The sequence below is a fragment of the Scyliorhinus torazame genome, chromosome 6 (genome assembly GCF_047496885.1).
Source record: "Scyliorhinus torazame isolate Kashiwa2021f chromosome 6, sScyTor2.1, whole genome shotgun sequence".
In the NCBI taxonomy this organism is placed as follows: domain Eukaryota; kingdom Metazoa; phylum Chordata; class Chondrichthyes; order Carcharhiniformes; family Scyliorhinidae; genus Scyliorhinus; species Scyliorhinus torazame.
Window position 1 is genome coordinate 58,957,575 of NC_092712.1, and position 18,674 is coordinate 58,976,248.

The window sequence follows — 18,674 nt, forward strand, 5'->3', positions numbered from 1 at the left end:
ATCCTGTAAAAATTAATTATTTTTTCCCCTTCAAGTATTTATCTACTTTTTTAAAAAGTTATTTCCAAATCTGCTTCCACCACCCTCACAGGCAGGGCATTTCAGATTATAACATTTAGAGCACAAAGATAAATTTTCCTAATCCTGTCTGATTCTTTTGCTAATTGACATGAATCTGCGCCCTCTGGTTACCAACCCTTCTGCCGCTAGAGATTGTACATCATTATTTACTCAATCAAATCCTTCATGATTTTGATGAACACTATCAACTTTCTGGTCCAAGGAGAACCAGCTTCCACAATCTTTGTATGCAACTGTCCCATTTTCACTGGTACAATTTGAAGAATTCTTCTCTGCACACTCTCAAAAGCCTTTCCTAAAGGGCAGTTTCCAGAATTAGACACAGTGGGCGCAATTCTCCAGAAAGATTTCCAAATGTGGTAGCAAGCGGAAATTGCCGTGAGCTTCCCAGCTCTCAGCCCGGCAACACAATACAACATTAATTGGTCCACTTAAAGAGACCCCACGGACTTCAAGCTGCAAATGAAGGCTCGCCAGCCGATTCGCTGGGACCACGCTAGTCAGCCCCCAGCTAAGAAAGTCGATCAGCACTTAAAACAGTTCTTGCACAGCCAATCCCACTCAGCTCACAGCCATGGCACCGAGACGGCCAGCCCCAAAGGTTCGGAGACACGGGCCTGGGAAGGCCCCTAGGTGCAGTCGAGTTCAGGAGGGAAGTCCTGTTCCCCAGAGGTTCCGGCAGATAGCAGAGAATGGTTGCTGTGCAAATAAGGCCATAAGACATAGGAGCGGAAGTAAGGCCATTCGGCCCATCGAGTCCACTCCACCATTCAATCATGGCTGATTTCAACTCCATTTACCCGCTCTCTCTCCATAGCCCTTAATTCCTCGAGAAATCAAGAATTTATCAACTTCTGTCTTAAAGACGCTCAACGTCCCGGCCTCCACCGCCCTCTGTGGCAATGAATTCCACAGACCCACCACTCTCTGGCTGAAGAAATTTCTCCTCATCTCTGTTCCAAAGTGACTCCCTTTTATTCTAAGGCTGTGCCCCCAGGTCCTAGTCTCCCCTGCTAATGGAAACAACTTCCCTACATCCACCCTATCTAAACCATTCATTATCTTGTAAGTTTCTATTAGATCTCCCCTCAACCTCCTAAACTCCAATGAATATAATCCCAAGATCCTCAGACGTTCATCGTATGTTAGGCCTACCATTCCTGGGATCATCCGTGTGAATCTCCGCTGGACCCGCTCCAGTGCCAGTATGTCCTTCCTGAGGTGTGGGGCCCAAAATTGCTCACAGTATTCTAAATGGGGCCTAACTAATGCTTTATAAAGCTTCAGAAGTACATCCCTGCTTTTATATTCCAAGCCTCTTGAGATGAATGACAACATTGCATTTGCTTTCTTAATTACAGACTCAACCTGCAAGTTTACCTTTAGAGAATCCTGGACTAGGACTCCCAAGTCCCTTTGCACTTCAGCATTATGAATTTTGTCACCCTTAGAAAATAGTCCACGCCTCTATTCTTTTTTCCAAAGTGCAAGACCTCGCACTTGCCCACGTTGAAATTAATCGGCCATTTCGTGGACCACTCTCCTAAACTGTCTAAATCTTTCTGCAGCCTCCCCACCTCCTCCATACTACCTGCCCCTCCACCTATCTTTGTATCATCGGCAAACTTAGCCAGAATGCCCACAGTCCCGTCATCTAGATCGTTAATATATAAAGAGAACAGCTGTGGCCCCAACACTGAACCCTGCGGGACACCACTCGTCACCGGTTGCCATTCCGAAAAAGAACCTTTTATCCCAACTCTCTGCCTTCTGCCTGACAGCCAATCGTCAATCCATGTTAGTACCTTGCCTCGAATACCATGGGCCCTTATTTTACTCAGCAGTCTCCCGTGAGGCACCTTATCAAAGGCCTTTTGGAAGTCAAGATAGATAACATCCATTGGCTCTCCTTGGTCTAACCTATTTGTTATCTCTTCAAAGAACTCTAACAGGTTTGTCAGGCACGACCTCCCCTTACTAAATCCATGCTGACTTGTCCTAATCTGACCCTGCACTTCCAAGAATTTAGAAATCTCATCCTTAACAATGGATTCTAGAGTCTTGCCAACAACAGAGGTTAGGCTAATTGGCCTATAATTTTCCATATTTTTCCTTGTTCCCTTCTTGAACAGGGGGGGGGTTACAACAGCGATTTTCCAATCCTCTGGGACGTCCCCTGACTCCAGTGACTTTTGAAAGATCATAACTAACGCCTACACTATTTCTTCAGCTATCTCCTTTAGAACTCTAGGATGTAGCCCAGAGATTTACCAAATGTGAAGGGTTGAAAGATACAACTTTTCCAGACCAAACCAAGGAGTGTGTGAGAAGAAAAAAACCCAAAGATATATGGCTGAACCTAGGATAAAGATGGCTGGATATGACTACCCCCCTTATTTTATGAAAGGGGATCGTACAACCAATGGAGAAGTGCAGTAGTTATGTGGACTACGGTAAGTGCCTTGGGAAAGAGAAAACAAGGTATGGCATTGGCTCTTTCTCTACCTTATGTTGCAGGGAAAAAGTCAGCCTGAGTCAGAAGTTTGAATCGCAAGACAGGGTTTATTGTCTGAAGCTCCAGGGAGAACAGCGGGCCAGCATTAAAAGACAGCACGGTCCACACTGAACTCAAAATACATACAGAAAGGATTTATCTTATTATAGTACAGATTGCTTACAGTTTTGGCGGGCTTTTGGGTTCATGCATATTTACAGGTTTACCCTGCAGACATGATTCTTGGCGGGCTTATTCATGAAGGTTTTATCGTAGGTTAGTTTCAGTGGGCCATTACCGGTTCCCACTTCACAGCCCATTCATTCATGATTTCATTCATTCATAGTTTTTCGCGGGCTTCCTGGTTCTGATGTCAATACCATGCATTTTAATAGGATTTATTTAGGTTCACAATAGAGCTCCCTTTAACTAGATTAAATGGTGATGGCTTTTGGGTGGCGGTTGAGTTATGTTCCGGGTTTCATAACTAGGTGTTAAATGCAGGCTTTGTATTGATTGGGAATACTTTATTGTCCTGATAGGATCTGTGTCTGTGCTTTTTAAGTGTGGTCTTTCTGTGCTCCCCATCTGATTTAACCCTTTGCCTGCCCGTTTCTGGTACAGGGTCAGCCATGACTTATGGTCTTGATCCGTTGTCCCGAATTTTCCCCTTACACTTATGACAGTAAAATCCAGAGCAAAGCATTTTCTGAGCTGGAATTGGAAGAGTTAGACTCAGAAGAAGGTCTGCAGACTCTATTACGTTACATGGATCAGATTTAGAAGAAGGATGACTTGTTAAGTGCGTATGAAGCGTGGTCGGATTTTGATAGATTCCGGAAAAGAGAGGGTTTCTCCATTGAAGAATGGAATTTGGCAGACTATATAAAAGGCTGCAGAAGCACAACCTGGAATTTCCGAAGTCTGTGTTGGCCTTGAAATTACTGGACTGTGCTAGAGTGAGCAACAATGATAGGATCCTGGTTTTGACAGGAGTTCAGTTTGCAGATAAGGATACCTTATTCGATCAGATGACAGAAGCTTTAAAAAAGTTTCTGGGGAAACATTCCATTCCGAAGGCTCTGATGACCCAAATAGGTCAGCCTGCAATAAAGTAGAATATGGGAGATGCTAACAGGATGGCAAAATCGTACGGCTACAAACAGGTTCCAAGACTATAGAAGGAGATCAGGACCCGGAAATTATGAAGACAGAAACACAGTTAGAACCTACAATAAGATGATGAACCCCAGAAATACACGGGCCATGATAAATCGATGTGACTCTCAATACCATTATGCTTTCAACTGTCCAACAAGTTATAGAGTGTTTGAAGCGACACATGACACAGAAGAGTCAGAAGAGGAAAAAGATAGTGACCAGAAAGAAGGCATTGGCCTATTAGCAAGCAGTTTTACAGACATTTTACGGTGACAGCAGGCAGGAGGCAGCTGCATGTTGGAGGGCTCCCGTTCGGGAACTGCATTGTCGGGGGTTAAAGCCCGGTCCTAGGGGCAGCGAAGGCAGTAAAAGTCGAGAGAAATCACAGTGAAGGGAAATGTCGAGGATCAGGAAAAAAAAATGGCAGTGAAAAAAAGCAGCTGAAAGTCCGTTGGGGAGTGGAAAAGTCACCGCGGGGTCAGTAAAGAAAATGGAGGCTGGAGCACCAGGGGAGGCCGCATTTCTTACAGCTGAAGAAATAACTAAGGTGATGACCGTGGAATTCGAAAGGCAGTTCACAAAACACATGGAGGCAATGAGGAAGGAGATGGGGGCAGTTTTGAAAGTGCTGGTGGAGGAGGCGATTACCCTGGTGAGGACGGCGGTGGCAAGCGCAGTGACGGAGGTGCGGGAGCAAGGCGAGGCGCTGAAGGAAGTGGAAGAGACATTATTGCAGCACAGTGATCAACTTACCTCGATGGGGAAGGAGATGCGGAAGGTGATCGAGATCAACAAGGATCTGCGAGGCAAAATGGAAGACCTGGAAAACAGATCCAGACGACAGAATTTGAGGATTGTGGGGCTGCCCGAAGGAGTGGAAGGACCGAGGCCGACTGAGTATTTTGCCACGATGTTGGCGAAACTATTGGGGGAAGGGGAGGATCCCTCATGATATGAACTGGATCGGGCACATCGGTCGAGGAGGCCTGTACCAAAGGCAAGTGAGCCGCCAAGAGTAGTGACTCTGTGCTTCCGTAGGTACAGTGTAAAGGAGAAGGTCCTGTGCTGGGCTAAGCAGAAGCAGGTGGTACAGTGGGCTGGAGCTGGTATACGCGTATACCAGGACTTTACGGTGGAGCTGGCGAGGAGGCGGGCTGCCTTCAACTGGGTGAAGAGGGCACTGCACGTTAGCAAGGTGCAGTGCGGCATTGTATATCCACCGAAGCTGAGGGTGACCTACAAGTTCAAGGACTTTTATTTTGGGACGGCGGAAACAGCGGAGGAGTTTGCGAAGGCAGGACTGTGGCAGAATTGAGAAATGGCCATGTACCGATGTAGCCTCATAACTATTTTTTCTTTTTTGTTTCACTGCGTGCTGGTGTATGGGCTAAAGGAGCCAACGTTGTATATATTTGGACAAGAGAAGAGATGGGACTTTCATTCATAAGGAGGGTTCTTTGGGGTTTGGGGGTGTATGTGGGGTTTGTGTGCTAAAGCGGATTTCTGGGTTTTCCTGGGGCCGGGCAATGGGCAAAAAGAGACCCGGGCGGGGGCCTCCACGCTGGCCGGTTTAAGCCAACCAGTGAACAAGGTGGGAGAGGGCTGTGGCCATCGGAGCATGGCAGAACAGGGTCCGATGAGTCTAGCCAGGGTGGAAAGTTGGGGAACCGAGGTTGGGGGAGGAGTTTTACAAGAGGAAGTGGAGGGGAGGAGTTGGGGAGGCTTCACAACTCTTGGGTGTAATTTACGGTACTCTTTCGGAGGTTGGATGGCATTGAGTGTCGGGGGGGGGGGTGGACTCTATAGGTTAACTGTGTTAGCAACTGTGCTATTAGAAAAATCTGGGAGGGGTTTTCACCGTGGGAGGGCTTGTTTTATTTGATGCATATATGGACAGGTGGGCCGTTGGCTGGGGTGGTGGGAGGATGGGATCGTTGTTGATGTTAAGGGTATTGACTTTGTATTTGTTACCGTTTACTGCTTGGTGGGGTGTAACCTTTGAAGGAAAATAACCCTGGCCAGAGGTAGGGTTACTATCGGTTGTGCTGATGTCCTTCTGTACTTCCTACAAACTTCACAGCGATCACTAACATGTTCTATTAGCTTAGTATAGTCGTCATCCCTTGCCCCTGCATCCTTTAATTAATGTTTCAGCCTCCGAGGAGACAGATGCGCAAATTGCCTATGCAGTTTTCATACAACAAGCCTTTTATCAGTTAAAGTCCCATTTTCAATTGCCATTAACACATCCTTAACAACTGTACTTGTAATATTTTGTCAGTAATGGAATACAATAGTTTGCCGACTGTGTAAATTGCAAGTCCACTGTCTTTCCAAAAACTTGCCTTATCCTGTTCCATATCCAGTTTCATGTGTGCTTTCTTCATCGACGGTCTGCTCAGAATCAAAGGTATCTCACTTTGCAAGGGATCACCACTCTTTTCAGCGACTTCAGTGTATTATCATCCCCAAACCTGAAACTTGTGGAACTTTCAAATTCCTTAACCTTGTTACGATTTTCAGCATTCAAGGAGTCCAGGTAACATTTTAACCAGTCAATTCCACACACAGTAGATGTGCAGCCACTGTCCAATGCAAGGATTGAAGGATTCTGCAACCAACACCCTAATTACCGGCGTAAAACTGCTTGTTTTTAAAAAAAAAAAAATGTTTTTAATTTTCCATTTACATATTTTCCAAAGGAACGGGGGGGGGGGGGGGGGGGGGGGGGGGGGGTATGGGAGGCGTTGAAGGCGGTGATCAGGGCCAGTCCCAATCAATATGTGTTCCTTTGTGCCCCTTCCTGCCTTTCTTCCCGCGCGCGGGAAAAACCCCGCGCTTTCCAAAGCCCGCCCCGCCCCCTCTGGCGCAGCTCCTGTCGCAGCCTTGTCTCTCTCCCCCAGCCCATGTAACATTTCCTGCGTGTGATTGACCCCCTATATACAACAAGAGGTGGTCGGGACACAGAAGAGGTGGTCGGGATGGGGGTCCCCCGGCTGGGGGACTGGAGGGTGAGGGAGGCGCAGACACGGGACTGGCCCAGAAAAGGAGATGGGGGGGGGGGGGGGGGGGGGGTGAGAGCCCCTCCAATCCGGCAGATAACGTGGAACGTGAGGGGCCTGAATGGGCCGGTGAAGAGGGCTCGAGTGTTCGCGCACTTAAAGGGACTGAACGCAGACGTGGTCATGCTCCAAGAGACTCACCTGAATGTGACGGACCAGGTCAGGTTAAGAAAGGGATGGGTAGGACAGGTATTCCACTCGGGACTGGACGCGAAGAATAGAGGGGTGGCAATATTGGTGGGAAAGCGGGTGTCATTTGAGGCCAAGACTATCGTAGTGGATAATGGAGGGCGATATGTGATGGTGAGCGGTAGGTTGCAAGGGACGTGGGTGGCGTTGGAAAATGTATACGCCCCGAACTGGGATGATGCTGGATTCATGAAGTGCATGTTGGGGCGCATTCCAGACCTGGAGATAGGAGGCCTGATAATGGGAGGGGACTTCAATACAGTGTTGGACCCAGCACTGGACCGCTCCAGATCAAGGACTGGAAAGAGACCGGCGGCGGCCAAGGTGCTTAGGGGGTTTATGGATCAGATGGGGGGAGTGGACCCATGGCGGTTTGCAAGGCCACAGGCCAGGGAATTTTCATTTTTCTCCCATGTGCACAAAGCCTACTCCCGGATAGATTTTTGTGTTCTGGGCAGGGCGCTCATCCCGAGGGTGGAGGGGACGGAGTATTCGGCCATAGCCGTTTCAGACCACGCCCCGTACTGGGTGGAACTGGAGCTGGGAGAGGAGAGGGACCAACGCCCGCTGTGGCAGCTGGATTTGGGACTGCTGGCAGATGAGGTGGTGTGGGGGAAGGTGAGGGGGTGTATCGAAAGGTACTTGGAGGCCAACGACAACGGGGAGGTGCGGGTGGGGGGGGTATGGGAGGCGTTGAAGGCGGTGATCAGGGGAGAGCTAATCTCCATCAGGGCTCATAGGGAGAAGACAGAGGGCATGGAAAGGGAGAGGTTAATGGGGGAGATTTTGAGTGGACACAGGAGATACGCAGAGGCCCCGGAGGAAAGATTACTTGGGGAAAGACGACGGCTCCAGACGGAGTTTGACCTGTTGACCACAGGGAAGGCGGAGGCACAGTGGAGGAAGGCGCAGGGGGCGACCTACGAGTATGGGGAAAAGGCTAGTCGGATGCTGGCACACCAGCTCCGTAAGAGGATGGCAGCGAGGGAAATAGGGGGAGTCAAAGATGGAAGGGGAGCCACGGTTCGGAGTGCGATGAAAATAAACGAGGTATGTAAGGCCTTCTATGAAGAGCTGTACAGATCCCAGCCCCCAGCGGGGGAAGAGGGGATGAGATGATTCCTAGACCAACTGAGATTCCAGAGGGTGGAGGAGCAAGAGGTGGCTGGTTTGGGGGCACCAATTGGGTTGGAAGAGCTGAGCAAGGGTTTGGGGAGTATGTAGGCGGGGAAGGCACCGGGACCGGACGGGTTCCCGGTGGAATTCTACAGGAAGTACGTAGACCTGTTGGCCCCGCTACTAGTGAGGACCTTTAATGAGGCAAGAGAGGAGGGGACCCTGCCCCCGACAATGTCGGAAGCGACAATTTCTTTGATCCTAAAGCAGGACAAGGACCCACTGCAATGTGGATCGTACAGGCCGATCTCGCTCCTCAATGTGGATGCTAAGTTGCTGGCAAAAGTGCTGGCCACGAGGATCGTGTCCCGGGGGTGATCCACGAGGACCAGACAGGATTCGTAAAGGGCAGGCAATTAAACACTAATGTGCGGCGGCTCTGAAACGTGATAATGATGCCATCGGAGGAGGGAGAGGCGGAGATAGTGGCAGCTATGGACGCGGAGAAGGCCTTTGACCGAGTAGAGTGGGAGTACCTCTGGGAGGTGCTGCGTAGGTTTAGGTTCGGGGGAGGGTTTATCAGTTGGGTTAAACTCCTTTACAGAGCCCCGGTGGCGAGTGTAGTGAGCAACCGGCGGAGGTCGGAGTACTTTCGGCTGTACCGAGGAACGAGGCAGGGTTGCCCCCTGTCCCCCCTGTTGTTTGCATTGGCGATCAAACCCTTGGCCATGTCATTGAGGGAGTCTAATAAAAGGAGGGGGGTGGTCCGAGGGGGAGAAGAGCATCGGGTGTTGCTATACGCGGATGACCTGCTGTTGTACGTGGCAGATCCAATGGAGGGGATGGTGGAGGTCACGCAGACTCTAAGGGAGTTTGAACATAGAATGATACAGCACAGTACAGGCCCTTCGGCCCACGATGTTGCACCAAAACAAAAACGATCTAACCTACACTATGCCATTATCATCCATATGCTTATCCAATAAACTTTTAAATGCCCTCAATGTTGGAGAGTTCACTACTGTTGCCGGTAGGGCATTCCACGGCCTCACCACTCTTTGCGTAAAGAACCTACCTCTGACCTATATCCATTACCCCTCAGTTTAAAGCTATGTCCCCTCGTGCCAGCCATTTCCATCCGCGGGAGAATGCTCTCACTGTCCACCCTATCTAACCCCCTGATCATTTAGTATGCCTCTATTAAGTCTCCTCTTAACCTTCTTCTCTCCAACGAAAACAACCTCAAGTCCATCAGCCTTTCCTCATAAGATTTTCCCTCCATACTAGGCAACATCCTGGTAAATCTCCTCTGCACCCGCTCCAAAGCCTCCACGTCCTTCCTATAATGCGGTGACCAGAATCGTACGCAATACTCCAAATGCGGCCGCACCAGAGTTTTGTACAGCTGCAACATGACCTCATGACTCCGGTACTCAATCCCTCATCCAATAAAGGCCAACACTCCATAGGCCTTCTTCACAACCCTATCAACCTGGGTGGCAACTTTCAGGGATCTATGTACATGGACACCTAGATCCCTCTGCTCATCCACACTTCCAAGAACTTTACCATTAGCCAAATATTCCGCATTCCTGTTATTCCTTCCAAAGTGAATCACCTCACACTTCTCTACATTAAACTCCATTTGCCACCTCTCACTGGGGAGATTTTGGGCTGTAAGCTCAATGTAGGGAAGAGTGAGCTCTTTGTATTACAGGCAGGGGACCAAGAAAGAGGGATAGGGGGACCTACCGCTGAGGAGGGCGGAGGGGAGCTTTCGGTATCTGGGGATCCAGATAGCCAGGAGTTGGGGGGCCCTACATAAACTGAATTTGACGAGGTTGGTAGAGCAAATGGAGGAGGACTTCAAAAGATGGGACATGTTACCGCTCTCGCTGGTAGAGTGCAGTCGGTCAAAATGGTGGTCCTTCCGAGGTTTCTGTTTGTGTTTCAGTGCCTTCCCATCGTGATCACCAAGGCCTTTTTCAAGAGAGTAGGTAGGAGTATAATGGGGTTTGTGTGGGCGAATAGGACCCCGAGAGTAAGGAGAGGGTTCCTGGAACGCCGTAGGGACCGAGGAGGGTTGGCGCTGCCAAACCTAGGGAGCTACTACTGGGCAGCAAATGTGGCAATGATCCGCAAGTGGGTGATGGAGGGAGAGGGGGCGGCATGGAAGAGGATGGAGATGGCGTCCTGTAAAGGAACGAGCCTGGGGGCGTTGGTGACAGCACCGCTGCCGCTCTCGCCGACAAGGTACACTACGAGCCCGGTGGTGGCGGCAACGCTAAGGATCTGGGGCCAGTGGAGACGGCACAGGGTGCCATGGGAGCCTCGGTGTGGTCCCCGATCAGGGGTAACCACCGGTTTGTCCCGGGAAAGATGGACCGGGGGGGGGGGGGGGGGGGGGGGGGGGGGGTTCCAGAGCTGGCATCGGGCGGGGATTAGAAGAATGGGGGACCTGTTCATTGACGGGACGTTTGCGAGCCTAGGGGCACTAGAGGAGAAGTTCGAGATACCCCCGGGAAACACCTTTAGATATATGCAGGTGAGGGCGTTTGTGAGGAGACAGGTGAGGGAATTCCCGTTGCTCCCGGCACAAGAAATTCAAGACAGGGTGATCTCGGGTGTAAGGGTCGGGGAGGGCAAGGTGTCGGCAATACACCAGGAGATGAAAGAAGAGGGGGAAGCGCTGGTAGAAGAGCTGAAGGGTAAATGGGAGGAGAGCTGGGGGAGGAGATTGAGGAGGGGCTGATGCCCTAGGTAGGGTTAATTCCTCTTCCACATGTGCCTGATACAATTTAAGGTGGTTCACAGAGCGCACTTGACGAGGGCGAGGTTGAGTAGGTTTTTTGGGGTAGAGGACAGATGTGGAAGGTGCTCAGGAAGTCCGGCGAACCATGTCCATATGTTTTGCTCATGCACGGCACTGGAGGGGCTCTGGAGAGGAGTGGCGGGAGCAATATCTCAGGTGGTGAAAGTCCGGGTCAAGCCAAGGTGGGGGCTCGCAATATTTGGAGCAGTGGACGAGCCGGGAGTGCAGGAGGCGAAAGAGGCCGGCATTCTGGCCTTTGCGTCCCTAGTAGCCCGGCGAAGGATCTTGCTAATGTGGAAGGAGGCGAAACCCCCCAGCGTGGAGACCTGGATAAACGACATGGCTGGGTTCATGAAGCTGGAGAGGATTAAGTTTGCCTTGAGAGGGTCTGCGCAGGGGTTCTACAGACTGTGGCAACCGTTCCTCGACTATCTCGCGGAGCGTCAGAAGAAGGTCGGTCAGCAGCAACTAGGAGGGGGGGAATGGGGGATTGCCTGGGAGGGTGGATGAGCAGGAGATAACATGAAGGGTTGGGGAAACTGCCACGTGCGGGAGAGAGCCAGTGTACAAAGCTATGTAAACATATCATTTCACCATGTATATATCTTGCTCTGTGCGATTTCTTGTTACTTTGTTACAGGGGGGGGTTATTGTTTGTAAGGGAGAAAAAGGGTGTTAAAAACTTTAATAAATATATATATTTTATTTATTTTTTTTAAAAAAGATCCGAGATGAAGCCAATAATATATTTATTTTGCATTTTGTAGATTTAGCAACCCGATTTAGTCAATCAACGATTGTACAAAGAAAGAGTAATTCTGGATCAAATAGTCGAAAAATGGATAGGGACAGGAATGGGCCCACCAACAAAATTTCTTATGGACAATGGGGGAGAATTTGCTAATGATGTGTTTAGGGATACCTGTGAAAACGTGAATATCACAGTTCCGAATACGGCTGCAGAAAGCCCATTTAGTAATAGTGTGTGTGAAAGAAACCATGCGGTAATAGATGACATGCTCTGGGAAATTTTGGCAGATAGACCAAACTACAAGCTAAATTCAGCTTTAGCATGGGCAGTACATGCAAACAATTCATTGCAGGTGGTTGGGGGCTACAGTCCCTATCAATTAGTGTTTGGTAGAAATCCTAAAATTCCGTCCATTTTGGATGACCAGCCTCCAGCTTGAGAAGGGACTACAATTAGCTCTGCCTTTGCTGAACATTTAAATGCATTACATAGCAGTAGAAAAGCTTTTTTGGAAGCAGAAGTCCCTGAAAGAATTCGCAGAGCTTTAAGACATAACGTACGGCCATCAGATGCCGTTTTTCAGCAAGGAGGCATGGTATACGATGAGAGACAATTCTAATGAACGGAAAGGCCCAGGGAAGATCATAGCCATAGATGGCAAAACAATTATTTTGCAACATGGCAATCAAACTGTTACGGTACATTCATCAAGGATAATGGGTACAGATTACAAATTTAGACAGAGAAGACAGACATGACGAGGAACCAGGCCCATCTGGTACGCACGTCAGAACTATGAGAACCAGTTAACTGATATAGACAGGGTTTCTGTAGAGGAACACAACACTTCTGATGATTTAGAACAGGCCATTTTTCCAAAGGACAACCGCCAAAAGTTGGTACAAAAGTGACATACTTGCCTGAAGGGTCTAGTCAATGGAAGGATGCAACTGTTATTAGCAGAGCAGGGAAGGCCACTGGAATAACATTGGTTGAATGTACAGCATTCAGGGGAAGGAGTCAAGACAATGGATTGGGAAAACGAAGTTCAAAAATGGAGGGCACAGAAACACAGTGCCAGTTCAGATAGTACATCGGATAGTGCACAGGTCCACAGGAAAAGGTCGAGAACTATTGAAAGGATTTCCCACAGCAGAAGGGAAAGATCAAACAGTACAGAACGAGATACCAGGCAGGAGAGGGGACGTAGTTTGTCAAGATCGCGGAACATGACTACGAATACTAATAGGAGTAGAAGCCCACATGCACGTGAGATTTTGGCGGCTTCCAAGAAGTTAGATGAAAAAGTTATCACAGATGCCAAACAGCAAGAACTGCATAGTTGGAGTGAATTTGGAGTATACAAGGAAGTACCAGATAGGGGACAAAGAGCTCTATCCCACAGATGGATTTGCACGGAAAAGGTTCTTCCGGATGGAACTTATAAGGCAAAGGCCAGGCTTGTGGCGAGGGGATTTGAAGAAAACTTAGAAGATCAGGAATTAAGGGTAGATTCACCTTAGGGCAGCACGGTAGCATAGTGGTTAGCGCAATTGCTTCACAGCTCCAGGGTCCCAGGTTCGATTCCCTGTCTGTGCGGAGTCTGCACGTTTTCCCAGTGTCTGCGTGGATTTCCTCCGGGTGCTCCGGTTTCCTCCCACAGTCCAAAGATGTGCGGGTTAGGTGGATTGGCCATGCTAAATTGCCCTTAATGTCCAAAAACGTTAAGTGGGGGTTGCTCTTTGTATGGGCCGGTGCACTTGATGGGCCGAATGGCCTCCTTCTGCACTGTACATTCTATGAAAGGTCTATCTATGAAAGGTTATTTTAAAGATCTTCTTGGTTCTATTAGCCACAAATGCATGGGAATGCAAATCTATAGATATAAAAGCTGCCTTCTTGCAGGGGCATCAGCTCCATCCTCCTAAAGAGGCAGCTAACACAGAACGGATACTCTGGAAGTTGAACAAATGTGTATATGGATTAAATGATGAGTCTAGAGTCCGGTATTTTTCAGTAAGGTCAGCTTTGTTAAAAGTTAGGCTGTTGCCAGTTGAAAGCAGATCCGGCAATGTTTTACTGGCACATAAAGGAAATCTTTATGATACATGTCGATGATTTTTTGTGGGGTGGGACTAGTGATTGCAAAGCTATTGTAATCTCTGGTTTGAGTCTGGTTGGAAGTCAAGCTTCCGGTGTATTTAAATATATTGGACTGGAAATCGGACAGACTAAGTTAGGGACAACTTTACGTCAGCAATCTTATTTGGAAAGCATCAGCCCAATAGCAATTAGCCGTGGCCGGGTTTCACAAAAAGATGCAATGATTTCAAAGATGGAAAAAGAGAAACTGCGAAGTTTAATTGGGCAACTGAATTGGTTAGGTAGGTAGAATAGACCGAACGGGAGTTTTGTTGTCTTAGTACAAAATGATCTCAAAGTGGAAGACATAATAAGAGCAAATAAAACATTGGTCAAACTAAAAATGCAGGAGTGAGTTTTGAGATTCACGTTTTAGGTGACCGTAGGCACTTGAAACTCATAGTTTATAGTGATGCGTCCTATGCAAATTTCTGTGATGGGGTTTCAAGCGCAGGAGGTTTTATAATTTTCCTTTTGGGGAACAATGGTAAATGTTGCCCTCTTGTGTGGGAAACAAAGAAAATAAGGAGAGTGGTCAAAAGCACGTTGGCTGCTGAGACATTAAGCCTTGTAGAGGTGGTGGATATGGCCTTTTATATAAGTATGATATTGACAGAAATTTGGGGATTCGTGGATTTGGGTAATATACCTATTGACTGTCACATTGACAATAAATCCCTGTGGGAAAATGTGCACTCTACAAAAAGTGTCAATGAAAAAGGTTAAGGATAGACATCGTTAGTTTGAAGCAGATGCGGGACAGAGGGGAAATAGCAAAAATTAAATAGGTTGAAAGTAGCTATCAATTGTCAGACTGTTTTACAAAAAGAGGGGCTAGCTCACAGAAACTTTTGGATATTGTTAATGAAGGGCACCTGTTTCTGGGATTGTTTTTGTTCTTCCAAAAATGAAAAATTACATGTGTGTTTTTGAGTTTCTTGTAATTTTGTTGTCACCTAATTATTTTTTTCTCCAAGGAAGGGGAGACTGTTAAGTAATGAGTTAAGAAACATTCCAATTAGTTGTCTCATTTACATTAAGTATCCAATAATTGACACTGATGTGTAAAGGGGCTTCAGGTGGCCTGTGTCAGGTGATGTGATGTTAGAGTTTTGTGCAGAGTCTGTTGAAGTAAATTAAAGGTGTTTGCGGAAAAGGAGCAGAACCTTTGACTCTTTATACAACAGCAGCTAAACGTACAACACCCCCTCCAACCACCAAAACCATCCCATCCCAACGCGAGCAGCCCCACCCCAACCGTCACAATGAACCACATATGTGGCTAACAAAGTCCTCGGTGTTCCCGCACGAGAAGCTATCCCACAACTGCCAAGAGAGGGCCCAGCCTGGCAGCGGGTTGCCGGACATAAGAATCCTCACAAGCTTAAGAGGCACGGACCCTAGAGGGTGGCTGAGGACAGAGCAGTCACCAATGTGGAGGCTTCCGCACAACGCAGAGGTAAGGATCTGCCAGGCCCCACCCAGAGGGCCTGGCAAATCAGAGTTGTTATCATCATACACTGACCCATCCCTCCCACTGACCACATTCTCCCACAGGACCTCCAGCCGATGGCACCGGCCCATCCGAGGCTGTTCCCTCCCCCTCCCAGGGGAACACCTCGGAGGCGAACCCCAAGTATGCTACCATCGATGCGTCACAACTGTCATCCCCACCCTCCACCAGTGCAGAGACACGCACCTCGGTGGGCGATGTTAGTTGTCAAGCTTCTGGGGCACATCCTGGTGAGCACATCAGGTGGAGCGAGTAACGCCTAGGCGAGACATCAGTCGGAGGGCAGCCAGGTCCCAGTCAGATGCGGAGCCTCGGGAACAAGTTTACCTGGAGCTGAGGCAGGCATTAGGGTTTGGCCGGGACATTCAGAGGGAGATATCAGCCATACTCCAGCAGGTCCATAGCCGATTGGAGGAATGCCAAAGACTACGGGCACAGGAGATGTTGCCGACAATGCGTGGTACCAAGGCCAACACTGCTGGGGTGGCAACCCCACAGTGGCACGCTTGAAGCACTAAGTCAACAGCATTAGTGGAAGTGTCCAAGGCATGGCACAGATGGTGATGACAGTGGCTGAAGGCCTCAGCAGACTACACGTCTCGCTGGGGGACATGACCTAGTACCAGGCGGACCTCGATGATGCACTGCGGGACATCTCCCGATCTCAGATGGGAATGGCCAAGGCGCTGCGGAGCTTGTCCCAGTCACTGGTGGGTATTGCCGAGGCACTATCATTGAGGAGCATCGCAGAAGGGATCAACACCATGGTGCAGACACTGGGGAGCCGCCAGGGCCAGGTGACGCTAGAGCAGCTGTGGCTCAATCCAACTGCCCCTCCATTCCAATGTGAACCCCAGGGCCCTATGGACACCTACCGCGAGAAGGGGACGCAGGGTGGCAACCTGAACCCATCCTATGGGTTGGAGATGGTAGCCACCAGCTCCCCAGAGTTCCACCCCTCTGAGAAGCCGCATCTCACAGTCAGCACCTGGTACAGGGCGGCACAGTTGTGCATGTGATGCCATCAAGTGAGCCTCTAATGGACGCCCACCAGAGGGATCGAAGGCCACGGGACGTGGAAACAAATGGCTGCCTCATCTCTGATGTGCATCCTGGGGATACACCTAGATGTAGCGGTAGAGCAAGGAAGGCCAAGCACATAGAGGATCACCGATAGGGTACGGGGCAGTGTGCGTCGGCAAGAGGGAAGGTGGCGATAGTGGGACGGCACCATGGGGAGAGTGGGTCAGTGGTGTAAACGGTTACCAGAAACACTAAAACACCCTCACAACAACCAGTATGACGCCTCTGGCTCTTTGTTCCACGACGCGGGTCGACCACCAATCCTATTCCCCATTCACCCCAGACATGGGGTCCTGCCCCCCCCCCCCCCCCCCCTCCCAAACTCGCCCACGTGTCCATGCATCAAGTTATGATTGGGATGCTAGGAAATGGGTCCCACGTGCTACATGGCCCGCCCTGCCAAAGGAATCCACTTGGGATATATGACATGTTCACTTAACCACGATTGGCAATTCCTTATTAGCAATACCCTTCAGCCACACGGCCAAAGGCCTCCATGCCAGCAAGAGTTATGGTGGTCGGTAGGGCAGACAGGAGGGTACTAGGGTTGCCCCCAAAACGGTAACTCACGATACAGGGATTAGCATGGCGGACCTGTTCAATGTTGACTTCCCAGCCCCAATAGCCCTCTCAAGCCCAAATACCCCTGGGCTCATTGTCTGTGAGCGAAGATGGCTACTCACCTCCTAGTGTCACTTCAGCAGCCCTTCCATCAAGTTCACATTTTTCAAAAGGAGTGCTAATTGGTGCCAGCATGACCACTTGCTGGGGAGGCAGCTGGATCACAGGAGACTGATGGATATGGGGTGGCTCCCGTTAATTGTATGAAAATAGTGCCCGCGTGATTATTGGTTTCTCGCCATCCTATGGTAGGATCTCAATTCTGCCTACGGCAGAGAGCCAGTTGCATCGCAAACAGTTTGGCGCCCAGCACAGTTCTCGTTTTTGGCCTCTCCCATTATTCACCTGCCTCGTCACACACTAGAGCGAAACGAGGCCACTGAATTACGTCCAATATTCCAGTGATTTACATAGGTTTTGCATAATCTCCTGGTTCTTGGTTGTCTAAGGTTTTGCATAATTTCCTTGTTTTTGTAGTCAATGCCTCGATTTATAAAGCGGCAGTAATAAAACTGCTTTACTAATCGCTTAACTTCTCTGCCACCATCAAGGATTCATACAAGTAAAGCCCCAAGTTGTTCCAACCTTGCACTCCCTTTAAATGGGTGTCATTTTGTTCACATTGCCCATCCTCATTCTTCCTACCAAAATGCATCACTTCACATTTCTCTGCATTAAATTCCAGCTGCCATGTGTTTTTCCATTTCACCAGTCAACATTCTCCTAAAATCTCCTACTCCCTGTTTACTACATTTTTTGCACATCTGCAAACTTTGAAATTCTGTCTTGTATAAAGCAGCCCTGATGTGCACCAAAAGAACTGTAGACCAAATACCAACTCCTGGGCAACAACGCATGTGGCTTCCATCAATCTGAAAAACAGCTAATCGCCATTTTTGGTCACTTAGCCAATATTTTGTCCACACCATCCACTGCCCCTATTAGCTCCTTCAATTTAATTTTGCTACCAAAACTATTGTTTCATTTTATCAAACAATGAAGTAGCTCTGTTATGTAACATTACTTGCGCACATTCTGGCAATAAGACATGCAAAATAGGTAGACGGGCAAGTGTGCATGAAGTCCAAAACCAATAACTCCGACATTGTTATGTTCACTATTCTGTATTTTTCACAAACATCATACAAATATCAGATGCACAACTGCCACGGAGAAACTCTCCAACAACCATGCCCCCTCGATACCCAATTAAAAGAATCTTCAACTGTTTTGGAGATTGAAAACCAGCAAAATGCAAGGCACCAGCTCCAACCCAAGCACTCACTTCTCAGACTTTTGTCTTTTGAGGGGAATAATGTGAAAGATCAAAGGAAAAAAAGCTAAATGGTTCAAGAACTTGTCACACATCCTCAACATTATGCAGAGCAGCCAGGAGGCACCCTACCCGTTGAGCAAAATACTCAACCTTGCCATACCCAGCAGGTAACTTTTAATCAAGCTACATTAGCTGTCAAGGAACCGTCAGAAGCACAACTGCACCTCAAGTGTTGCCCTAAAATTGGTTTAGAAAAGATCAGTGTGAAGAGCAGCACGCCGCACTGGAGAAAATCCCAAATGCGGGCAGTTCAGTTTCGTAAAAAAGGTTTATTTCAAAAAAAATTCCTAGATACACAAATTTGAGGAGGCAG

At 48.6% G+C, this 18,674-nt stretch overlaps 1 protein-coding gene across 4 annotated transcripts in view; it reads right to left on the reverse strand.

Moving 5' to 3' along the window:
- Window positions 1-18,674, reverse strand: part of LOC140424807 (extended synaptotagmin-2-like) — a 338,421-nt gene that overhangs the window by 318,794 nt on the left and 953 nt on the right. The window lies entirely within an intron of this gene.